Source organism: Canis lupus, chromosome 33, assembly GCF_011100685.1.
Source record: "Canis lupus familiaris isolate Mischka breed German Shepherd chromosome 33, alternate assembly UU_Cfam_GSD_1.0, whole genome shotgun sequence".
Taxonomy (NCBI): Eukaryota; Metazoa; Chordata; class Mammalia; order Carnivora; family Canidae; genus Canis; species Canis lupus.
This window is the reverse complement of record NC_049254.1, coordinates 13,114,786-13,138,241: the sequence shown is the minus strand read 5'-3', so window position 1 is coordinate 13,138,241 and position 23,456 is coordinate 13,114,786.

Sequence of the window (23,456 nt, the reverse complement as noted above, 5' to 3'; positions counted from 1 at the left end):
TGCAATCTGTAAATTGGACAGGGATGAAGGTTTAGGTTAACTAATGCACCTTTCCTGCAAGGTTTGTAAAAGTCAGGCAATCTCTCAATATATCCTATCTGTCCCCTAGCTTTTTCTGTCCTCTATTTCTGTGAAAGCTTGATTGCAAAGTCTAATTCCTCTGTGAATTTTTTTTCCCAACAACCAAAAGGAAAACTCCTTTCTAGTTTTGACATAGTAGAGACTTTATTAAGTCTGTCTGGTCTATTCTGTTTTTCTTTTTTCCACCTAAATAAGTTACTTGGTGAATGAGACCAATTAATAAGAATTATAACAAAGAATTTGTTTTGTCAGATTTGTAGCCAGGCAAGGGTACCAGATGAACCTGGGTAGCACCCAAAGTAAAATGAGTACAGACCCAACAGTCAGTTTTGATTGCATACTTTAACCAAATCACAATAAAATTCTGGGCGTGTATTGGAATCATGCTAAGAAGTATGTAAGTTTGCGAAAAAAACATGGTAAGCATAGAAATGTTACAGGTATCATGATTAAGAAATAGTAAATGTCTGTTAACAACCAGGATTCTTACCAGAAGAGAGGAAAGAAAATATCTAGGGAAATAGAGAACAAAATAATACAAATTAAGGCATGGAAATCAGTGATTCTGCTCATTTGGATCTTGTTCTTAGGTCTTAAATGAAAGCTATCTGGAGTGTCTGGGTCGTTCAGTTGGTCAAGCATCTGACTCAGTCATGATCTCAGAATCCTGGGATTGAGTCCCAAGCCAGGCTCCGCACTCAGCTGGGAGTTTCCTTCTCTCCCTCTGGCTGACCTCCCACCTCCTGCTCATGGATGCTCTCTCTCTCTATCTCCATCAAATAAGTAAATAAATCTTAAAGAAAATGGAAGCTATCTATTATGCACAACTGTCCCCTTGTTCTGAAGATCTTTTTTAGAAACTATCTCCACTCTCAAAATCATGTTCTTCTGGAGGATTCCTAAGGATCCTCAGCTTGAAGTCTGGGATAGTTTCTTAGTGTTTCAGGGATGAATTATATCTCTTTAGTTGAAAGGTGTAGATTGAAGATTATATACTCTATAGTTTTTCTCTTGTATTATTTATTAAAACAATTTGGGTTTTTTTTAAAAGATTTTATTTATTTATTCATAGAGACACAGCTAGAGAGAGAGAGAGAGGCAGAGACACAGGCAGAGGGAGAGGCAGGCACTATGCAGGGAGCCCGATGTGGGACTCAATCCCGGGTCTCCAGGATCACGCCCTGGGCTGAAGGTGGCACTAAATCACTAAGCCACCGGGGCTGCCCTAAAGCAATAATTTGTAATATTTATTGATACTTTCTTTTGTATTATTCATTAAGCCTCAAGGACAGTTTTTCTACGATGTTTTTTTCTAGAGGCCCAGCAGAATGGAAGAAAGTGAAGTTCTCTTTTGAGGTGGAAGACAATACATTTTACCGTGGAGTAAGATATATTATGAACAGTGAGGACACTGATAAACCTCCAGGGCCTTTTGATTTGTACCATAAAGTATACTATGACTATCCCTGATTAACATAGATACTGAAATTAAATAACCTAGAAATCAGATATTTTCAATTATTCTAGTCTGTATACATGAACATGAGTATGTTTCCTTTAACATAAAAATGTACTCAGTTATTGAAATATTTTGTTATGTTACACTTAATATAATTAATCTAGTTTCAGGCAATATTTTGAAAATACATAATAATAAGTAAAAATGATTGTTAATAACACATTTTCTCAAAAATAAGAAACTTTTTGTTAAAATAAATGAGAAATATGCCAAAAATTCAGAAAAGTATCTTAGTGGTAAAAAGGAACCTTTGTTACTGAGCAAAGAATGGCCGAAAAAATTCACAAATTTGGTGAGGGAAAATAAACTGACATCCAAGAATCTCAGCAAATTCCAAACAGGATAAACTTAAGAAAAATATTTCACACACATTGGAATCAAGCTTCTGAAAATCAAATATTAAAAAAAAAAAAAAGTCCTGACAACAGCCTTTGAAAAGTGTCGACAATTCAAATGACTAAATAGTTCTCATCATAAATCAGGCGATCAGAAGATAGTCTAACATGTTTCAGGTGCTGAAAAAAAAAGAACTGGGAACCCAAAGTTCTATAGCCAGCCAAAATATCCTTCAGGAATGAAAGCACATAAACACATTTTCAAGTGAAGGAAATTGAAGAGAATTTACTGCCTTAACACCCTGCCTTTTGGGCCACGTGGGTGGCTCAGTGGTTGAGCGTCTGCCTTTGGCTCAGGACCTGATCCGGAGTCCCAGGATCGAGTCCTGCATCGGGCTACCTGCCGGGAGTCTTCTCCCTCAGTCTGTGTCTCTGCCTCGTTCTCTGTGACTCTCACGAATAAATAAGTAAAATCTTAAAATAAACAAACAACAAACAAAAACACCCTGCCTTTTAAAAATGCTCAAAACTTCTTTAGGTAGAAGGGACATGATAACAATGAATTTTGGAATTTTTCAAATTAAGGAAGAGAAACTGAAAGGGTAAATATCTGGGTACATTAGTTTCCTAGGACTGCTATAACAATTGATATAAACTTGGTAGCTTAAAATAACAGATATATTCCCTCACAGAAGTACAAAGTTAAGGTACTACAGGACTACACACTCTCCAAAGGCTCTAGGGGAGAATCCTTCCTTGCCTCTCACAGCTTCTGTAGGCTGTAAGCATTTCTTGGTTTCTTTTACTGCATCACTTCAGGATCTGTATCCATGGTCACCTGACCTTTTCTTCATATTTGTATCTTCTCTTCTGTAACTTTTATGGACACTTGTCATTGGATTTAGGGCCCAGTCAGGTAACCCTGGATGATCTCATCTTGAGATCCTTAATTTTACATCTGCAAGAACTCTTTTCTAAATAAAGTTACAATCACCTCTGAAGTGTTTTAAAATGCATATGGTTTTTGAAATTAAATATTACAGTATAATGAGATGGGGTTTTCTATCCATTTCTTTATTTGCGTTAGATGTAATATATGTCACAAATGCAGCATGTTGGTGAAAAAAGTGATGCACACGTTGTGATAGTTGTTTCTATATTTGTCTGAAGTGGTAAGATATTAACTTTAAGCTTGTAGTTTAAGTTAATGAATCATGAAAAGTTAGGCATGTATTTCATAATCCCTAGGGTAACCACTGAAAAGAAAAATATGAGGAGGTATAGTAAAAAAGCCAATAATTAAAATGCTTTACTATGAAATATTCAAGTAACACGAAAGAAAAGAAAAACAGGGAAAGAAGAACAAAAACGAAAGTGACTATATCCAAGCATATTCATCATTACATTAAATGTTTAAGTTTTTTTAAAATTAAAAACAAAAGCAGGGCAGCCCGGGTTGCTCAGCGGTTTAGCACCACCTTCAGTCCAGGGTGTGATCCTGGAGACTTGGGATCGAGTCCCATGTCAGGGTCCCTGCATGGAGCCTATTTCTTCCTCTGCCTGTGTCTCTGCCTCTCTCTCTCTCTCTGTCTCTAATAAATAAATAAAATCTTAAAAAAAAAATAAAACAGGGATTGTCAGATTGGCTATAAAAACAAGAGCTGTCTGCAAAAGAGCCCCCACTTGAAATATTATGACACAGATATGTTAAAAGCAAAGGCCTAAAAAAATGTTGTACCATGTGAACACTAATTAATTAAAAAAAAAAGCTAGAGTGGATATACTAATATCAGACAAAATAGACTTCAAGACATGAAAAATTACCTGGAATTAAGAAGGACTTTACACAATGAGAAAAGTCTTAATTTGCCAATAAGGCATTATAATTTTAAATGTGTATGCATTTAACAAGAGAGCTTAAAAAGCTCAGGTTGACATGATACAAATCCTGATAGAACTGAAAGGAACATAGACAAGTCCACAATTACACTTACAGACACTAACATTCTGTTCTCAGTAATTACATATAAGGTAGGTAGAAAATCACCGAGGATATAGAAGACTTGAATAATACTTTCAACCAATTTAATATTTTGAAAATACACAATAAAAATTAAAAATATGGGCAGCCCAGGTGGCCCAGCGGTTCAGTGCTGTCTTCAGCCCGGGGTGTGATCCTGGAGTCCTAGGATCAAGTCCCACATCGGGCTCCCTGCATGGAGCCTGCTTCTCCCTCTGCTTGTGTCTCTGCCTCTCTCTCTCTGTGTCTGTCATGAATAAATAAACACAATCTTTAAAAAAAATAAAAAATAAATGAAAATAATTCTTAGTAACTAATTTTTAATTGTCATGTGTAGAACACTCTATTCAACAGAGTACACATTTTATTCAAGTGCACATAGAATATTCACCAAGGTAGCCCATGTTCTGATTCACAAAAAACTTATTATAACAGACAAAATAATACAAATTATATTCTTTGACCATAGAAGAAATAAAATAGAAATCAACAACTGAAAGTTACCTAGACGATTCCTAAATATTTGTAAATTCAATAATATATTTCTATAAAAATATGGATCAGGGCAGCCCGGGTGGCTCAGCGGTTTAGTGCCGCCTTCAGCCCAGGGTGTGATCCTGGAGACCGGGGATCGAGTCCCACGTCGGGCTCCCTGCATGGAGCCTGCTTCTCCTTCTGCCTGCGTCTCTGCCTCTCTCTCTCCTCTCTGTGTATTCTAATGAATAAATAAATAAATAAATCTTTTAAAAAATATATGGATCAAAGAGGAAGTCTCAAGGAAAACAAGAAAATATTTCGAAGAAAGTGAAAATAGAACATATAACAATTTATGGGATGTAGTTAAAGCAATCCTTAGGGGGAAATTTATAGCACTCAATGCTGATATTGGTCTGAAACCAATAAGGTAAGTTTTCACATTAATAAACTAGAGAATCAGTGCAAACTACATCTAAAACAAGCAGAAGGAATGAAATAATAGAGATAGGAAGACAGACCAATGGAATTGAAAATAAGGAAACAACAAAACAATAAAGGAAAACCAATAAATATCAAAAGATATTTCCTTGAAAAGATAAATGAATCAGTATATCTCTAGTAAGACTGATAAAGAACAAAGGGAGAAGGCACAAAATACTAATATTAGTAATGAAGGAAATCACTGCCATCTCACAGACGTTAAAAGGATAGGGATTACTATGAACAAGTTTATGCATATAAATTTGACTGCTTAGGTGAAATGGAATGCTTTCTTGAAAGATACAAACAAGGATATTTAATAGAGAGCCTGAAGAATCCTATATCTATTGAAGAAACTGAATTTGTTACTAAAAATAGTCCAAAAAAGAAAAACTCCAGGACCAGATGATTTCATTGGCAAATTATACCAAACATTTTTGGAAACAATAACACCAATTTTGTGCAATCTCTTCCACAAAATAGAAGGACCATTTCCCAATTCATTTTATGTAGCCAGCATTGTCATGATATCCAAATCAGAAAGGAAAACTAGAAACCAATATCTCTCATGAACATACATGTGAAATCCTCAACAAAAAAAGCAAATTGAATCCAACATATTATATTTAAAAATACACATGACCAAATGGAGTTTATTTGGGGGGATGCAAGCATCGTTCACCATTCAGAAATCAATGTAATTCTCTATACCAACAGACTTAAGAAAAACCACATGATCATATCAATAGACAAAGAGAAGTCATTTGATGAAACTGTGTCCACTTATGATAAAATCTCACAAACCAGGAGGATAGAACTTTCGGAATACAATAATGGATATTTACAAAAACAAAACAAAACAACCTAGAACTAACAACATCCTAGCTTGTGCCAATGCAAAATGGAACAGCTATTCTGGAAAAATTTGGCAGTTTCTTATAAAGTTAAACCTATACAATCATAGCTGGCTCCTATGTACTTACTCAAGATAAACTAGAACTTATGTTCACACAAAAGCCTGGGCATGAATGTTTATAATAGCGTTATTCATAATCAACCAAAACAAGAAGCAAAGTAAATGTTCTCCAATGAATGAACAGATAAACAAACCTTGCAATACTTTTCAGCTATGAAAAGAAATGAACTACTGAGACTCATAACGACATAGTTATATCTCAAATGTTTCATACCACGCTCAAGTGTCAATCTTAAAAGGTTAAATTTAGGTGACATTCTGGAAAAAGCAAAACTACAGGGACAGTGGAGCAGCAGTTACCAGGCTTATGTGTTGGGCAAGAGTGAGTCCCTCCTGAGCAGTAGGAGGGAATTTGGGGGGAGTTTTGAAATCATTCTATATTCTGTTTTTGTGAAGCTTACAAGAATCTGTATGTGTTAAAACTCATAGAACTGTGCTCAGAAAAGTGAATTTTACTCCATGTAAACTAAAAAAAGGCTAGTGTAGAGATTATATGTATTTATTAGGAATATTTAAGAATATATTTATTTAGGTATTTATATATAATTTACTTATATAGATACTATGTAAATAAATAAAACACTTTAAACAAAACAAATCATGTTTGTAGTCTTGAATACATATATGATTTCTCCATAGTCAATTTTATTAATTACCACTTTCAACTAAGTTTACCAACCTTCATGTTTTTAGCCATAACAAAAAAATAGAAGATTAGAAACCAAGATCAGTATAAGTAATTTTTGTTAACATATATTTTATTTTACTTAAATATTAAAATTTTAATTAATATTAAAATTTTAAAATATTTTAAATATTAATATTAAATATTTTACTTAATTTTAAAATAATAAATTAAAATGTATTTAAAGTCATTTATAGACATTTGCACATCTCCTTAGTCTGTAGTCATTCTCTATCTAAATGTAAAAAACAAGGGAAATTCAAAACTACGTTGAATGACCAAAGCATTTTATTTTTCTTGCTGAAATTACCTGAAATTACTCAGGTATGCAATGATTATTTATTACATAACACGATTTAACATTAGTCTAAAATTTTAGAACATCTAGAGGTCTAGAGAGTACAATTTAAATCAGAATGATGCTACGATTTGTATCATTAGAAAAGTTCACAAAACTAATCTCTTAAAAATATCTGTCAATTCAATTTCACTTATCAGAAATATATTTATACTTTTAAAAAATTTTAAGCAATTTCTGGAAAAAAGTTACACCTTCCAAGGCCCATGGAACTAATGGAGGAAATTTTTTAAAATAGAAATCATTACAAATTAAACCCAGATCCTGTACTAATTAAAATATTATGCAAACATTAATTTTTACATGGTCACAAAACTGGGGAGAAGACATGGAGGTGTTTTTAAGCTAAAATTAAATCACTCTAATTATTCCAGGGCTCATCCATTTATCAGACATATTTTAAGACTCTTGAATTAATTTCAAAAGCTCTGTCTAGCTTTTCTTCTTATCTGGACTCTAAGATGATTAACCAAATTCACAGTTAAACCTTTTCTTGGAGTTACTGTTTTAGCTGCGGAAAACATACAAAAGAAGCACACCTAACATTTCTCTTTCTTTTTGAAATTCTTGACTACCTGAAGTAGATACTTCTAAAATGTGTAAATTAGTACACAACAATTTTTTGTGTGTGTGATCAATTAATCTCTTAAGTTTCCCAAGAGTAGAGAAAAAGAGAGGGAAAGGAAGGAAGAAGAAAAAAAGAAGTAGCTGGTTTCACACAAATATAAAATTATCATGAAAGGTTAATTATCTCCCCTTCTGCAAGGAGGGAATGGGCTTACATTTGGGAAAATTCGTCTTCACCTGTGGGCACTTTTGTGCTTGCACACACATATGGTCAGGCAAGGAGAGAGAGAGAGACAGAGTCAGAGAGAGATTGAGATAGAGAGACTGCGAGACTTAATCAGTGTAAGTGATAACTCAGATCCTTGACAATTCCATGAAATGTACAATTTAAAATGCTGAAACTTTTTAATTTCGGAAGTTCACTGTGTTATCAAAGTGAACTCTCTTTTAGAATGACAAGACAGATCCCATGAAAGTTTCTTACCTTGTCTTTGAATGTACCTCTCAGATGAATAATCTTATTTTTGTCAACATTTCCCCAAAGTGGCCACTAAGTATCAGTGACAGCATTATGTCAGCTACAGAGAAAAGCACATGAAATAAACCTGGAAGCAAGAAGGCATTTGGCTAGATGAGCAAACAATGGAAAAGATCCTATTAGAATTGCTGTGATTACTGGAAATGGTGTTTGTGCAAACCTCCCTTCTCTAGAAACTGACCGAAGGTGATTGGTCACTGGCTGGGGTCCAGTGAACCCTCTGTCTCGGTGCAGACAAAACAAAATGGAGCAGTTTTCAAGGATATAAAGACAAGACAGATTCTAATAAGATGTTGAAAAGGTAACGCAGGTCAAAGAGCATCCGAAGAATTTGATCTAGTGAGAACTTCTTGACTTGTACGTCCATCAGTGATTATATCTGGAGGACTGCTCAGACCTTCTGATAAATGATTAAATGGTATTTTCCTTTCTTTCTTTCTTTCTTTCTTTCTTTCTTTCTTTCTTTCTTTCTTTCTTTCTTTCTTTCTTTTTCTTTCTTTCTTTCTTTCTTTCTTTCTTTCTTTCTTTCTTTCTTTCTTTCTTTCTTTCTTCTTTCTTTTGTAGAAGATAGAATGAATGACAGACTAATGGGTGTCACCTGATAAAGGACATTATGAAATTCATGGTTCTCAGTTTATCTGGGGCTGGGGTTGCTGAAAATTTCTCACTCATAGACTCACATGGAGATGAAAATATTTACTTAGTAGTAAATAAACTTTTTACTTAATTAGTCTACTGAATAATTTGAGGTTTTCTTTCACTAAAAGCAAATTCTGGGACATAAGAATACCATTTATGGAACACTTTAAAAGTGTGATACATATATGAATCAGATTTTGTACCAACCTTCAAGGGTTTTTGTTCTAGGCAGAAACATAGTTGTTTAAAATAACGGGAGGGCCTCCTTGTATTGTTCTTGTCTTTAGGAACTGTGTGTCCCAATATTTAAAATTACATTTACAACTAGTTTATGCTAGATGTTTTTAAAAAATCCCGTTGTGGAAATGTTTTTTTCATTTTCTACAATATTTTCTTCAGGAATATGGTTGGATTTGATTAAGTGTCTTGCCTGTATCTATTGATATGATCATATGATTTTCTGCTTTAATAAATGTCTTAATATGGAACTGCTCTTCTCTTACTGATATGTAACACATTTGCTTTTATTCTTCTTCATTGCTTTCTGGAATAATTTTATATAACACTGCAGGATTTTGGCATCTGTATTCATAGATGCTATTTCAAGTTTCACTAGGCTAGTTTAAGTACAGCTAGGAATTGGTTATAAGAGCAAACAGGAATTCCTTGATTCAGAAATGTTTGATGAAGAGACCCCTGGGTGGCTCAATTGGTTAAGCATCTGACTTTTGGCTCAGGTAAGGGATCAAGGCCTGTGTAGGGCTCTGTGCTCAGTGCAGAGTCTGCTTGAGATTTGTCTCTCCCTCACCCTCTGCCCCTCTCCCTGTTCACTTGCTCCCTCCCTCTCTCTCTCTCTCTCTCTCTCAAATAAGTAAACAAAATCTTAGGAAGGAAGGAAGGAAGGAAGGAAGGAAGGAAGGAAGGAAGGAAGGAAGGAAAAGAAAGAAAGAAAAGAAAGAAGAAAGAAAGAAAGAAAGAAAGAAAGAAAGAAGAAAGAAAGAAAGAAAGAAAGAAAGAAAAAAGAAAGAAGAAAGAAAAAGAAAGAAAAGATAGAAAAATAAAGAAGGTAAGTTTGATGGAGACTTTCTTCAAAATCACCGAGTCCTCTTGCTTTATTGGATGAAAACCTTCATTTTTTTTTCATACTTGTTTGATTCATTTGATGTCTCCACAAAGTATGTACTCAATGTCTCTGTCCAGTGAGGTGCTCTGAGTAGAGGTAATTAGTATGCTCGCCACGACTCCTGCCTTCTCCCTCTTTGGGTCCAAGGATCTATTCAAATTTCCTACCTCCTCTTGAATCAGCTCAGTAATTTTTGTTTTTCTAGTGTATGATATGTTTAATCTGAATTTTCAAATTTATTGTCATAGAGTATAGAATGTGATCCCCAAAAATATTTGAATTCTTTATTATCATTTCTCATTATATTTCTTTTTTTTTCTTCATTATATTCCTAACAGTTTATGTTTTTATTTTTTCTCTTTTTATTTCTTGATCGGGAAGTGGTATATAAAATGAGATCTAAAAAAGATGCCTTAAAAAAAAATAAAAAATAAAAAAAAAATAAAAAAAAATTAAAAAGATGCCTTATAATAATCGCTAATGCTAGCATAGTACTCCCAATCTGTTCTGGTTTTCGTACTTTATGTAACCCTCCAAAGCTGTAGGAGGCAGATCTAAACTGAAAGCCTAAACTTTTAGACTTTTAGGTCTCTAAATTTTTTAAAAACCCTGTACCAATTTTCTATAGGTGACATATTGAAATCTGCCTCTCTGTATCTTGATGTTATTTTTTTTCCTGAAAGAATATTTCTATTTCTTCTTTTTCTTGTTAGTTTTTTTTAGCTTAGATATTTCACTGCCTTCTGTAGGAAACAATTACTAGAGAGAAGAAATGAGGACAATGACACCACAAAGAAAAAGATAGATACTTTTTAAAAAGAAATACCTCTTGCTATCTGTTCTGTTTAGGAGAAAATGTTTATTTGCTAAATGCTAGAGTGAACATTCTAGAAGTTCTTACAAGAAGAAGGCAGGAAAAGTAGATACACTGGAATGGTAAACATTGCAAAATCTGCTTGGCTGGGCAGGAATCAGAAGGCAATATACTTAAATATTTCCCCCAGGAAGAGGTCCTAGAATTTAATTTGTGTAGGTACAAAAAGTAGAACTTAAACGAAGGAAAATTTACCAGGAATCAGATACTGAATAAGTATGAGGAAGAAGTCTCTAGTAATTCTATCTATAAATGGGAGAGCCTGCCTCACAGGGTAATGAATTTCCTCCTCAGATCCGGTGACCATATAACATTATGAGAGTGAAAATGGGATACTGATAATTATAGTTGCATAATTGTTGAAATAAGTATTTATCGAGTGATAAGTTGGTTTTATTGGCAAATTTCTATAATAAAAGTCTATTAAAACTATTTAAAATTAAAATTCTTAATAAATAAGATACGTCCACATATATTAAGGCAAATGTAAAAAGATTGCATACTAAATTGATGTAAGCCACATTTTTTTTGTCTTGTTTGAATACTTTTTTTTAAACTTATTTTTGGAAAAAAAAAAGAAAAAAATAAACTTATTTTTGGGATACTTAATTTGAATACTTTAATCAGCAATGTATAGGTTAGGACAGCTTTGCCTTTATTTCCCCTGAATATTTCATGTATATCAGCCCCTGTTTTTTGAAGAGTTCATGGAGTGGCACACTGGCAGCTTCAGGTATCCTGTGGGCTGGAGTGAAGATCCTGAAAATTACCAAATCAGCTGCACCCCACTGGTTGGACTGCCACTAAGCCAGCAGGGCAGCAAGAGACAAGATGATGTGTGTGCGCATTCCTTTCATTACCCAGTGTCCTGCATGATCTCCTCGTGGGACTGGTGTTTGTTACACTCCTCCTAGAAAGGTTTGGGCATCTATCAAGTTTAACCATGGGTTAAAGTGGGAAACTCTGTTCACGCACAGGATCTTAACAGCTCCTAGCTGAGTAGAAGCTGAAGCTGGAAAAGTGAAAGTTCACTAGACCTGTTGTAGCACTTTTATTTATTTTTGTTTTTTAAAGATTTTTAAAAATTTATTCATGAGAGACATGCACAGAGAGAGAGGCAGAGACACAGGCAGAGGGAGAAGCAGGTTCCATGCAGGGAGCCTGATGCGGGACTCGATCTCAGGACCCTGGGATCATGCCCTGGGCTAAAGGCAGACACTCAACCACCGAGCCACTCAGGCGTCCCTGTTGTAGCATTTTTAATGCAATTACTACTAATTACTAATAGGTAAACCTAGGGCAAATGCAAAATTGAACAGGCCGATGATACAACATGATGTGTGAGGGGACCATCCTTGTCAAACCAGCCGTGATGATCTTAGACATGCAAGGTCGTTTTCTCTTTTATTTAGCCTAAATTCTACACAGGCCGAAGGAATTCAAAATAACAATTCGTGGGGGTGTTTTAAGTATGTCTAAAATGTGGTGACTCTAGAGGACTGTTTGTTTGGTGCATTACTCATCACAAATTTCCCTCCAGCCCTGCTGGAGGCTGGAGATGCTGGAGACTTCCTCCAAGAAAGGAACAGTAGCTGGCTGCTACTAGTGGTGGAGCTGAGTATCCTGTGTTTGAATCTGGGCTCACTACCTGGTGGCCTTGAGCAAGTCCCCGTGCCTCACTCTGTGTCTAATTTTCTCCTCTGTAAATTGGAGATGACAGTAGTGATGATGTCATAAGGTTGCCATGAGGATTAAACAGCCTGCCATTCGTAAAGTAGTATTTGCTGTGTAATTGTTAAATTAAATAAAATGGGCTTCTAGAGCCATGTGGGAGGGCAAAGGAAATGTGCTTTGTTCTACTGTGTTCTGTTCTTCAGACTGACTGTTGAGAGTTCCTCTTCACTCTCTACAATGAAAGAATTACCCTTGATCCTAAAATAAGAATCTTATTGGCTACAGGATGGCAGAGGCACAATGACATGGTTGCTGCTACTTTCAAAGGGCTCTTAACGCAAGACTATCTTGCTTGTGATTAGAAACTTAATTAAGGGCTTTTAGGCCCTGGCACTCTGGTTAGGAGATATCCTTAAGATTCTGAAATCTGGAGCTATCCAAAATACTTTCTGCAAAGAGCATCAGCGGCAGACAGTAAGTAGCAGCTTCAGGGAAGAAAATTAGAATGAGCTGAAAAATCTCTTCAGATTCCCATCATAGTTACAAGGGAGAACAAAATGGAAGCGCCATAAACAGGACCATGACTCATCATATGGCCCCTGAAATCATGGTCATGAAAACCAAAATACTGTACATAAGAAATCATGCAGCAGCTTTGATATGCTGTAAGATTATATTCTTCTTCTAGTTTTATGTTTAACTGCCTGTCATTCCACGTTTATGCTAACCCCACACCACTGTAGGGCATTCAGTGTTGGTTTTTTTTTTTTTTTTTTCATTCTGGAATAAAATGTTCTTTAACTGAAAAACTGTTCAGATGAATCACAGCCTCAGAAGTGCATGTAGGCAGTTTATAATAAAATAAAAGCATTACCTTTGCTAAAGCATCAGAATATTTTTTTTAAGCAGGATGCACTTTGTATTCAATGATAATTACTATGTTTTTAAAAAACAGCCGTTGAAAAAAAGCTGTACTACTTATTACTGACCCGCTGACTCACCTGAATTTTAGTGCCTCTAGATGATGCCAGAATGCCTTCTTTCGAAAGTAACATCCCAGATTTAGCCACAAATTAGGGTAATCTGGCCACGGCATTCACACTTCCCTGACACCCTGTTTGCTGTCACGGAGTTAGCAGTGTCCGTTTCAATTGTTATTATTCTTCAGACACTGTGATGAAAGAAGTTTGGGATCATGTGTAGACAGGTAGCTCTTGTCACTCTCAAATCAAAGGGTCAAGCTCAAAGCATGTACCCAGGGAGTGGACTTAGCTCCATTAAGACTTGCTGAAAAGCTCTCTGCAGGGCTATGCCATAAAACTGTGAGTTGCTGAGGGATAAAGACCTGATTAGCCACCCTGAAACATAGAAGCACTTCCACACACAGGTCACACACATTTCCACTGGTTCAAATCCTAAGATTCTTCAAAACAGAAGGTCTGAGAGTAAGAGGAAGAACATGATTACAGAAACTCTTCCTCTTTGATTTCAGCGCTTTCTAATATACACAGAAGTTTAGGGAGCAAAGAACAATTTGTTAGGCCAGGAACAAAGTTCTTTGGAGGAGAGGTTTTATTTATAAGGAGAAGGCTCTTGTATTTCAGCAACAGAAGAATTTGGGTCTTTGTAACTTTATTGGTAAGAAGTCAGATTTTTCATAGACATTAATCCTTTATTGTTTCATCAGCGAAGGACCAAGTACTTTATACTTAAAGCTCAGACATGAAGTTGTATTTACTTGATTAATGCTGAGGCTGGCAAATGATGCCCTGTGGACCCCGTATAGCCTTTACCTGTTTTTGTAAATATTTGTTAGAACATAGCTATGCTTCTTTGTTTACCTATTGTCTACAGCTGCTTTCACTCATTGATCATGTGTAGAGTATGAAATAATCGCTGTGTCGTCCTTTGCAGGGAGGAGGGGGGTTGGTGACCTCTGGATTAATACGTATTTTCATAAAACTTTCTTAAAGACTTCATAGGTTTTCTTTATGGTCACTTGAATAATGGCCCCTGGGGAGGAGAGGAGAGTCATGTAGGTACAGCTGGGCTATGATCCATTCAATAGTTTTATGATCTGAGCTGCCTTCTATACCTACCCAAAGTCGCTTCTTCCTTCCTTTGTGTCTCTCTCAAACTCTAGAGATAAGTCTAATTTTGTATTCATTTCTTTACATGTTTGTCTTCCTATTTGCTAATGAGTAACTTGAGAGTAAGCCTCCTGCTTGACTTAATTTTTTTATTCTCGAAACCTAATACAATAGTTGGCATAATACTAAGAATTTTAAGGAATTAAATTAAATTGGCAGAATTTCCCAGCATCCCCAAACAGAAGCATTTTATGGTGGATGCAAAGAAAAGAAGCTGAGAATGCATTCTCTTTCACAGCAGTTTAAATTATTTTCAAAATAATTTAATGTGAACTCCAACCCTAGGATTATATGGAAGAAGAATGGGAATTGAAAGCTTTTGATGATCTTCATCATGGAGCTCAAAATCAGAAACCAGGAAGTATATTTAATGAAAACAAAGATTTCGTTTTTACTTTTGTAGCTTTTAATTTTTCTTTTACAATATACGCTGGGAACTCCTAGTTGTTGGAATGACTGAAGGAATGGGATTTTATAGTTGATTTAATAATCTGGCTAATTACCATATAGTAATAGATTTCCAATTTTGGGGGGGATGATTGAATAAACAGTCATAAAACCATCTGGACAAATTTTAAACTTGCTTTAATGATTCAGAAGGCACTTCAGGATCTTGAAGTAACACAGTTATTATAATGAACATAAATAGTAGGTGGTCAAATACTTATTGATTTTCATTCTGCACTTCAAAGAAGGCAGTCTAAGAAATTGGGCTGAAAATATGCTGACCCTATGGTATATTTTGAAAATTGCCTCAAAAATTCCTGATATCAGCTTATTTACTTGTCATTTATATTTTTCACATAAAAGTAAATCGCAGTAAAAAAAATCCTTCAGTTATTTGAGTTTCTTAGCTTTTTGCATTGTAGATAAAGGAAAGTTTTAGTTTTACAGTTTTTAAGTATCTTGAGAGTTGGTAGGCTTCTAAAATACTTTTCCTTTCAATTTTGATGCCAGTAATAAATATTAGTTTATACTACTCTTAACCATCAGAAAGAAATATCCTACTATCAGTCTTCTTCCAAAATTGGTTTTCTGTTTCAATGTCCAAAGCGATGATTGGGATGGACCTGGATGCAGAGAGAGGAGTTTAAATCCTGACTCAGCCACTTATTTGTCCGATGATGGGCGAGTTATCTCTTTCTGTTTCAATGTCCTCATCGGTAGAAAAGGATACTTAAATAACACCATTATGTAAAGATTAATAAGATGATAAGTTTAAACTCTTGAGCTAGAGAGTTTCTGGCACTTAGAGAGCTGAAAATGGCAACTTATTTGTCCTTGGAGTCCAATTTTAAAAAATTATTTACTTTTTAATCTTTAAAACTGACCTGCAATAAAATTTGGCATATGGTTTTGGCATGTAGTTCCATGAGCATTAACATACATGTACATTCACAAAACCATCATCACAATCGCGATGCAGAACAGTTCCAACCCCATAACCCCCAAATCCCTCATGCTGTCCCTTTGAAGTCACACTCGCTCCCTGTCCCCAGGACCTGGAACAGCCACGGATCTATTTCCCATCACTATAGTTTTCCTTGTCTAGAAAGTTACAACATGACCTTTTAAGACTGGCTTCATCATCTAGCATGATGTATTTGGGATTCATCCAGGTTTTTGTATGTGGCAATAGTTTGTTCCTTTTACTGTCGAATAATACTCCATTGTACGGATGTCTCACAGCATGTTTATGTAATCACTCATTGAGGACATTTGGGTTCATTCCAGTGTGGGCCAATTTTTAAAAAAAAATTTTAATTTTTAATTCTTTTTATTTTTAGAGGCAGGGGAGGGGCAGAGAGAGAATCTTCAGTAGGCTCCACGCCCAGCACAGAGCCCAATGCAGGGCTCTGTCTCACAACCCTGAGATCATGACTTGAGCCAAAAATCAAGAGTCAGACCCTTAACTGACTGAGCCGTCCGGGCGCCCCAGTCTTGGCAATTCTGAATAGAGCTTCTGGATGAACATTTGTTATGTGAACGTATGTTTTCATTTCTCTAAAGTAAATGTCTATGAGTGAGATTTTTAGGGTCATATTGGAAGATGTATTTAACTTTGTAAGAAACTGTCAGACTATTTTACAGAGTGGCCAAACCATTTTTCATTCCAGGAATGGATGAGAGTTCCAGTTGCTCTACATCTTCACCGACACGGGGTATTATCTTTTTTTTTTTTTTTTTTTTACAATAGCCTTTCTGGTAGGTATGAAGTGGTATCGCATTGCAGTTTTAATAATAATCTGAGGATATTTTTGTATGCTTATTTGAAAACCAAGTCTTTGGTGCAGTGTCTGTACAAATATTTTGTCCATTTTTACATTGTGTTGCTTTCTTATTGGCGGCTTTTTGAGACTTCTTTGAATGTTTTTTGCATCTTTTGGACACAAATCCTTCTTCAGAAACGTGACTTCTAAATATTTTCTCCCAGGTCATGACTGGTCTTTCAATTCTCTTAAAAGTACGTCACAAAACAAAGGTTTTTAAGTTTTATGAAGTTCAATTTATCATTTTTTTTTCTTTTATGAATTGCATCTCTGGTATCATGTCTAAGAACTTTGCCTAACCTCAGGTCATGAAAATTTTCTCCAAAAACTGTAGTTTTATGTTTTACATTTAGATCTGGAATTTATTTTGAGTTCATCTTTATATAAGATGTAAGGGTTTAGGAGTGCTGGGTGGCTCAGTCAGTTAAGCATGTCTTTGGCTCAGGTCATGATCTTAGGGTCATGGGATTGAGCCCCACATTAGGCTCCCCGCTCAGTAGGGAATCTGCTTCTTCCTCCTCTTCCACCCCTCCCCCTGCTCATGCTCTCACATGTGTATGCTACCTCAAACAAACAAGTAAATAGAATATTTTTAAAAAGAAGATGTAAGGGTTTGTCTTTGGTAAAAAATCAACTGGCCATATCTGTGTTGGTCTGTCTCTGTATTCCATTGATATTCGCGTATATCTCTTTACCAATAACACACTTCCTTGATTATTACAGTTTATGGTAATTCTTAAATTACTTTCCAACTTTATTCTACTCTCTCAAAATTGGGCTACTCTTGTTCCTTTGCTTTTCCATATGAATCTTAAAACCAGATTGTATATACTCATAAAATTTTTTGTTGGATTTTCATTGGAATTACATTAAATCTATAGGTCAATTTTAGGTGGGGAGAATTAACACCTTTATTATGTTAAATCTTTAATCCACAAACACAATGTTTCTCTCCATTTATTTGGGTCTGCATTGACTCCTTTCATTAATGTTGTGTGATTTTTCAGCATCCAGGTCTTGCAAATACTATGTTAGATTTATGCCTAAACATTTCATTATTTTAGAGCTATTATGTTTTAAAAAATTATTTTCAGTTTTCGGTTGTTCACTGTTAGCATATAGAAATAAGATTTTTGTGATTATAAATCCTGATACCTTCCACAACTCATTTATTAGTTCTTGGATTTTTGTTTTGTTTTGTTTTGTTTTACTGTTGTAGATTACTTTGTATTTTCTACATAGACATTTTGTCTGTTGCAAATAAGGACAATTTTATTTTTCCTTTTCCAATCTTTTTGATGTTGAATAGGAGTGGTAAAAGTGGCTATTTTTGTTTTGCTTCTCATTTAGGGTGGAAAGCATTCAGCTTTTCATAAAGAAGTATGATGTTAGTGAGAGGTTTTATTTATTTATTTTGGTAGATGATCTTTAACAAGTTCAGGGAATTACTTTCTATTCCTAATTTGCTGAGTCCCCCCCCTTTTTTTTAATCATGAAGAAATGTTAAATTTTCTCAAAGTATCTTTTAGTTATCTCTTGATTTCTCTTCTTTAGATGATTGAGATGGTAGATATATTGATTGGCCATGATGTTCAGTGGTCATTATTCCTTATATATATTCCTGCATACTATTTGCTGGTACTTTGTAGAGGATTTTTGTGTCAATGTTCAAGAGTGATATAGGTCTGCAATTTTCTTTTATTTTCTTGTCCTCTTTGTCTGGGATTTGATATCGCAGGAATGCTGGCCACACAAACAGATTTGATAAGTCTTCCCTGCTCTTCTATTTTTAGGGAGAGACTATAGAACTGGTATTATTCTTCAAACACCCAGTAAACCATTTTTTTGGAAAGGTTTTTCAATTAAAAAATTAAAAAAAGGTTTTTCAATTAAAAAAATCAGTTTCTTTAATAGTTATACTACTACTTAGAGTATCTATTTCATTTTGGGTGAGTATTGGTAGTTTGTGATTTTGAGGTATTGGTCCATTTCATATAAGTTATTGGATTCATGTGCTATTAATTATTCATAGCATTCCCTTATTTTCCTTTTTTTAAAAATTTATTTATTTATGATAGTCACACAGAGAGGGGTGGGGGTGCAGAGACATAGGCAGAGGGAGAAGCAGGCTCCATGCACTGGGAGCCCGACGTGGGATTCGATCCCGAGTATCCAGGATCACGCCCTGGGCCAAAGGCAGGCGCCAAACCGCTGCGCCACCCAGGGATCCCCCTTATTTTCCTTTAGTATCTGTGGAGTCTATAATGATATCTCTTGTTTCACTTCTGTAACAATTCGTGTCTTCTGTCTTGTTCTTTTTAAGTTTGGTTAGAGCTTTATCAATTTTATTAACGTTTGTAATGGTTAATAAAAACCAATCTATTCATCTGTATTGTTTTCCTTTTTCTAATTTTTACTCTTAATTTTGTTATTTCCCTCTTATGCTTTAAAAAACATTTTATTTTTTTTAGTTTCTTAATGGAAAATTTAGATTAGTGATATGAGATCTTTCTTTTTTCCTAACCTAAACATTTAATGCTAAAATTTCTCTCAATAGATGGCTTTAGGCTAGTCCCCTGACTTTTAATATTTTGGATTTTAATTTTTTTCAGTACAATATATTTGTAACTACCTTTTCTTTTCTTTTTTCCCTATGGATGATTTATTAGTATGTTATTTAATTTCCAAGTGTTTGGAAATTTTCTTATTACTTTTCTGTTATGAATTTCTAGTTTAGTTGTATTATGGAGATCATATTTTGTATGAATTCAGTTCTTAAAAATTTGTTTTGTTTTGTAATCCAGGATCTAGTCTACATTATGATTGTTCCATGTGCACTTGAAAAGAACATATGCTATGCTATTATTGGGTGTTGTATAAATGTGAATTAAATCCACTTTGTTGATGGTGTTGTTCAGTTTTTCTATATCATTCCTGAGTTTTGTTGGCTTATTTATCTATTCTACTGAGAGAATTTGAGATTGTCCAGTAGAATTATGGGTTTATTTCCTTTTCAATTATGTCAGTTTTGCTTTATATATTTTGAAGCTTTGTTGTTCATTTAGGATTGTTTTGTTTTCTTTCTTTGTGGATTGACACTTTTAATAGTATGTAATATTCCTGTTTATCACCTTAGTTTTCTCTTGATTAGTGTTTGCATGTTATACTTTTTTCCATCATTTTATTTTTTTTAAAAAAGATTTTATTTATTTATTTATTTGAGACAGAGAGAGAGATAGTGAGAGACAGAGAGAGAGAGAGAGCGAGCATGGGCAAGGGGGAGAGGGAGAAGCAGACTCACCACTGAGCAGGGAGCCTGATGTGGGGCTTCATCCCAGGATGTTGAAATCATGACCGGACCTTGAAGGCAGATGCTTAACCTACTGAGCCACCCAGGTGCCCCTCCATCATTTTATCTTTAGCTTACCAACTTTCCTCTTAAATCCTTTCTGACAATCAATCTTTTAAATTATGTTTAGACTATTTACATTTAATGTAATCATTACTATATTTGGATTGAAATCTATCATTTTATTATTTTCTGTTTTTTCCTCTCCCTTTTTTGCTTTTGTTTCCCCTTTTTTGCGATCTTTTGAATTATATGAGCTATTAATATTTCATTTTCATTTTTCTATTGTTTTTGACTCTCTCTCTCTTTGTATTGTATTGGTGCTCAAGAGTTGTACATACCTAACTTTTTCACAGTTTATTTGAAATCAGTATTTTACCTCTTCAGTTAGAATGTAGAAAGCTTATGAATATAAAGATTCTTTTATTCTCTCCCTTTTTTTATTCTCTCCCTTTTTTTATTCTCTCCCTTTTATATTGTAGTTGTCATGTAACATCAATGCACACTGAAAAATGATCAGACGATGTAATAAATTTTGTTTTAATCTATCGGTGTATTTTATTTTATTTATTTTTAAATACTTTATTTATTTATGAGAGACAGAGAAAGAGAGGCAGAGACATAGGCAGAGAGAGAAGCAGGCTCCTTCAGGGGAGCCTGATAGGGGCCCAACCCCAGGACCCCAGATCATGATGCCAGCCAAAAGCAGACGCTCAACCACTGAGCCACCCTGATGTCCCTATCAATGTATTTTAAAGAACTCAGGAGAAGTAGTATTTACCCAAGTCTTTACCATTTCTGTGGTTTTCCCTTTACTCTTGATATTATAAGTTTTATTTTGATATCATTTCCCTTTGATCTGAGAAACTTCCTTTAACAATTGTTCTAAGGCAAGTTCTCTGACAATAAACTTTCATTTTCATTGACAAAGTACTTATTTTATCTTTACTCCTGAAGAAAATTTTGCACTTGAAAAAATTGAACCAATTCCTCTGGCCTCCAGGATGTCATATAAAAAAACAACATTTGAATTGTTTCTTCTCTATAGTTAATGTCTTGCTCTTTCTTTCTACTTTGCTATTTTTTCTTTGTCTTTAATTTTCAGAAGGTAGATTATAATATGTCTTGGTATGAACTTTCTTGTGTTTATCCTATGTGGGGTTTACCGAACTTTTAAAATCTGTACATTTCTGATTTTCACAAAAAGTAGGACATTTCAGCTATTATTTCTTCAGATTTTTTTCTGAGCCCCCCCCTTTTTTTCTTTCCTTCTGGAACTCCAAATACACAAATATTAGACCTTTTGGTATTGTCCCACACATCCATTTTCCTGTCATCTCTATTCTGTTCTTGAGCCAATCCAGGTAGTTTTAATTACGCATGTAAAGTTCTTGAATTATCATGCTGTTTGAAAAGGTTCATGGAAAATCCCTAGTATATTGCTGAATCTTATATTTGCTCCATATTTTGTATTTTTAAGGAAGTATTAAGAGTTGCATTAATACAAGCCACCAGTCAGGTAAATCAATGAGAAATAGGAGATATTGTAAGTTTGTTTCATGTAAAGTATGTGTATATTTGTGGTTTTTAAATATGTCCACAAACTTTTTAACACTCTTTCCATAAAAAGGTTCACTTTAACTACACTCCCTTGAATAGTGTTCAATGTCATTTTAGTGACTTGCAGCTAACAAACGGGTCATATAGAAAAGGCAATACAGCTTCCATAAGGCTCTCTTTTTTTAAGAACTCACATTTGGAAATCTGCTACCATATTGTGAGGTCACTTACAGAGAACATATGTAGGTGTTTTAACTGATACTCACAGCCAAGAGTCCAGTATATCTCCAGAATGTTGATGTCAAAAGATATCCGAATGAGCAAGACTTCAGATGATTTTAGTTCCCAGCCTTCAAACTACTGCAGTCAAAGCTGAGTGGAGCATAGATAAACTGTCCCGAGTCCTTCCTGAATTGTTGATATTTAAGCAAAATTAGCGTGCATATTTTGGGTTTTTTATTATCTAGCAATAGATAAGTGGAATAGATTTTGGTATTGGGTACCTGGAAGTGCTGCTGGAGATGCTGCTATTATACAAAAAATAAACCCTAAAACATACAGGAATTGCTTTGGAATCTCAGGTAGAGAGTTAATGAAAGCTGAACACCTTGAAAAGACTTTTATTTTTTATTTTCTTTAAAGATTTTTATTTATTTATTTATTCATAAGAGACACACAGAGAGAGGCAGAGACATAGGCAGAGGGAGAAGCAGGTTCCCCGTGGGAAGCCCAATGCAGGACTCAATCCTGGTTCTTGATCTTGGGACTCAATCCTGGGACTCAATCACAGGACCCTAGGATCATGCCCTGAGCCAAAGGCAGGTGCTCAACCACTGAGCCACCCAGGTGTCCCTTGAAAATACTTTTTAATAGAAAACAACCTTTTTTCAAGACTTCTAAGGCAGTTAACAGAATCCATCCACCAATGCTTTCCATTCTTTTAATTACATTTGCCCCATACCATTCAAGTATTAGAGATATTTCATATGCTAATGTTTTGCCCTTTACCTGCACCTCCTTGCAACATACCATATATGAGAGTCTTAGTCACTGTGATGCCACAGCACAGTAGGAGGTAACTTCCCTCCCACACTTACCTCATGCAATGGTTGCTATCTGACTATTGGGTGATTCAGGTCAAAATCCTATCCTGAGGGGCTGTTTTCTGGAGCCACCTCCCATTCCAACTCTTAAATTGGTTTTCATGAATGCAGAGCCTGAGACAATGACTCAGTGCATGTAGTTTATTTGGAAGATAGACCCAGGAAACTGAAGTGAGAGAGGGGGAGAAAGAAAAGCCAACAAAGGGCATATTATTGAGCAGGTTGTTGCTGAGAAGTGCTGGGACTTGATCCTTTTGAGTGCTGAAGAACTTTGTAGATTTGTGAGTGTTGAAGAACTTTGTAGACTATGCCTCAGAATTATCTCACTAATGAACTAATGTCCAGCCTGCTTACCTAACAACTCTTATTCAACATTGTTTGAGGGCTGTTCCCATGGTTATTAACACTTCTGCACTTTTGTATCTACTGAGCATCTACGTGACCTTCCAAGACTTCAGAGAAATTCCTGAGGCAGAAAAACAAAGAGATGTCATACTTGAGGAGAGATGCTGACAATATGGATGGAATTGTTTATGTCAGCTACACTGAAATCAGATGGGATATGCCTTTGAAGACAAGAAGCATCTACTACACCTACATATAATTGAAGGGTATATGCTAAATTTCAAGTAGAGGTTAGGACAGAATTTATTTTGCATCCAAGCCAACAGACCTTTG